Genomic DNA, 3,003 nt, shown 5'->3' with positions numbered 1-3,003 from the left:
TGGGGACTATGTGAGAGACACGGTGGGTCAGATAGGTCACAGATCTGGGAAATCAAACACAGAAAGAGAGGTATGAAATCAGCTCCATCTCCAGAAAAGTAGGACCTTCCTTGCATTTTCAGAGAGTTGTGGCTATGGCATTTTTGGCTCCTGATGTACAGTTAAGGAGATGGCATGAGGTTAGCAGTCATCTGCCAAGAAGGGGCTCTGGATAGGTCTGACTGAAGGGAGGGGCCCAAGGGCTGGGATCTTGATAAAGTGACGTCAGTTATTCGGGGACAAGCGTGTAATGGATTTAGAACTCTGGTAAACAGGAAGCTGCATTGAACAATGTCCCTCTTTCCAGATCACTTAACTGGAACCGGTCAAGAGAACAAGATGTTCTGTTGTTGCCCTACATTCAGTGGCTCTGGGCTTCAGGGAGACCAGACAGAGAGATGTTCATGTGGCTATGGACATCAGCTCAGACTCTTCGCCGAAGCTTCTGGTTATGTGCGTGAGACCTCAACAGGTACCGCAAGGCACCTGGGGGAAGCCACTGGCTAGCAGGCCACACTGTAATCTCAGCTGAGGGGGTTCGCACCTCTTTCACCCTCATTGGGTGTGTGTCCGTTTGTGTATGTGTAAGAGGGTGTGTTAGTGTGAGTCTGTGTGTATGTGTGTGTGTGTGTAGAGGGGACAGAGGAGAAGAACATGCCCTTCCTTGGCAGAACCAGCTGCCACGGTTTGGAAGCCTGACACATCTTTGATGTTCAGACGCCAGGTCATAGCAGGCAAGATGAGAAGTTGAGTGCTGAGGACCAAGCTCAACTTCAAGTAAGTCATAAGTGCAAGAGTCTCTTTCATCTGGCTTCTCCTTGCCCGATTTCCCTTCAGCTGCCCCTGTGATGTGAAGTGGAGAACATGATTTCTAAACGGGATATCCCCTTGTTGTGTTCTGGAGGGAGTAACCTAATGTCTCTTGGCCGTGTACATACGGGGCATTGTATTTGCAGAGCTGCACCCAGGAAATCTTGGAGGAGATGTTCTGTGGCTTCAACACTTCTAACTCCCTAGACAATGATCGGGTGCACCAGGCAAACAAGGAGCAGTGCTGTTCCGAGGTGAGAATGGGAAGAGGGTTCTCCACACACAAATGGCCCCCACACAAACATGGAGAGAAACCTGGGGCCCTGCCGTAGTTTTTCCACATGAGTGCCACACAGGCCTAAACACAAAGAGTCCTGAACCTCCAATCCTAACCTCTGGCTATGTCTGAGGTGATAAGACACTGTTTCCCTAGGTTAGAATGGTGCAGAATAGATTTCATGCTTTTGAGGAGTGGGGGTGGTTAGTTTTTTTCACTCAGAGCAATGAGTGTCTTTGCGTTTCACTACCATTTTCCTTAATTCACCCACGCGCCTCAGGTATCCTGTGTAGAACGCAGCTGCACTGTCATTGCTCGACGTCTGCAGGCAAGATCACAAAAGATCACACGAAAGAGGGTGATTTAAGACAAAAGGAAGGGTGGGATGAAGCGATTCTCTAGGTTTATCTCTAAGGTGTCATTTGCCAGAACACATCAGATCATTGTAGGCCCAACAGATCATGAGCTGTGTCCTTAGAGGTCCTCGTAGTACTCAATCAATGGGACCGTCTGCCACAGTGATTCAGCGATTCAAGGCCCTTGGCACTTGACATGATGCCATTCTCTCGCCATGTCTGCCGTGCTGCAAGGAGCAATGAGTGTGTCCCCACAGACTGTTTAAATAGCTTGATCTGCCATAACCTGGAATCCAGTTTGGGTGGAAGCCCTCTGATGCCTCTTGACCCAGATAGCTGGCTCCATCTTTTTTGTAGAGATTCACACAGATCTTGATGAGTTGCTCCAAGGGTTCAATTACTCCATCTCCCCCCGAGAAGCACAGGTGCATCAGACCACCGACTACAAGCATGGCCGGTCAGGGCTGTGAACAATCCCATTCATGGTGGAAGGACCCAAAGATGATCAGGGCAAGCCAAGAGCCCAGAGTAGAAAAAAAATGGCACCCCTGGGGCCTGCCAAAGAAGGTGCTCTCCCCTGATCCTTCCTCCCTAGGTCAGGAACAGACCAAGGGACATCAGCTTAGGGGAAATGCCACGCAGCCCACGATTTGGTCTCTTCTCAGGTCCCATCTGTGGGATCTTGAGCAGTGTTTGAGGTGCTAACCCTCTGTGTTCTATCTGCATTGGGATGTTTACGGATGACTCCATGGCATACTGGTCTTCCTAACAGGTCTGAGTTGAGAGAAATGCGGGTGTTGCTCAACTACTTGAATGTATTGAAGTTGCCAATGCTGTGCCCTGCGTCCCAACCAACCAATGGTATTTTGAAGCCTAGATCCTTTTTCTGTGTGGGCCCTGAAGTCCTTTGTCCTCCAAAACTTCCTGAGGGGATGGGTATCTCTGGGCTGAGCGCCAGACCCTGTTCTTCCCAGTGGCCCGTGGTTTGAATGCTGACCACAGCGCCCCTCCTTGTGTCTCTGGTGTGGAAAGGAAACATCCACCCTGACCCTGGGTGAGGCCTGGACCATGCGTATGCTCCGAGAAGGCAGAATAGATACTTTGTTATTTTTTAACAACTTTATTTTTTATTGGTGTTCAATTTACGAACATACAGATTAACACCCAGTGCTCATCCCGTCAAGTGCCCGCCTCAGTGTCGTCACCCATTCACCCCCACCCCACGCCCTCCTCCCCTTCCACCTATGCTAGTTCGTTTCCCAGAGTTAGGAGCCTTTATGTTCTATCTCCCTTTCTGATATTTCCCACACATTTCCTCTCCCTTAACTTATATTCCCTTTCACTATTATTTATACTCCCCAAATGAATGAGTACCTATAATGTTTGTTCTTCTTCAATTGACTTACCAAACTCAGCATAATACCCTCCAGTTCCACCCACATTGAAGCAAATGGTGGGTAATTGTCATTTCTAATGGCTGAGTAATATTCCATTGTATACATAAACCACATCTTCTTTATC

General features: G+C 48.7%; 1 long non-coding RNA gene across 1 annotated transcript; it reads left to right on the top strand.

Annotated features, from left to right (window-relative positions):
* Positions 1–369: 369 nt before the first annotated feature.
* LOC119873597 lies at positions 370–2,653 on the top strand. The gene is made up of 4 exons (XR_005365442.1): positions 370–511; positions 711–816; positions 996–1,103; positions 2,255–2,653. It is a non-coding gene; the product is annotated as an uncharacterized LOC119873597 (long non-coding RNA).
* The last annotated feature ends 350 nt before the right edge of the window (positions 2,654–3,003 follow it).

Source organism: Canis lupus, chromosome 10 (genome assembly GCF_011100685.1).
Source record: "Canis lupus familiaris isolate Mischka breed German Shepherd chromosome 10, alternate assembly UU_Cfam_GSD_1.0, whole genome shotgun sequence".
Taxonomy (NCBI): Eukaryota; Metazoa; Chordata; class Mammalia; order Carnivora; family Canidae; genus Canis; species Canis lupus.
The sequence above is the reverse complement of the archived record's forward strand: the minus strand, read 5'-3'. Positions and strand labels throughout refer to the sequence as shown.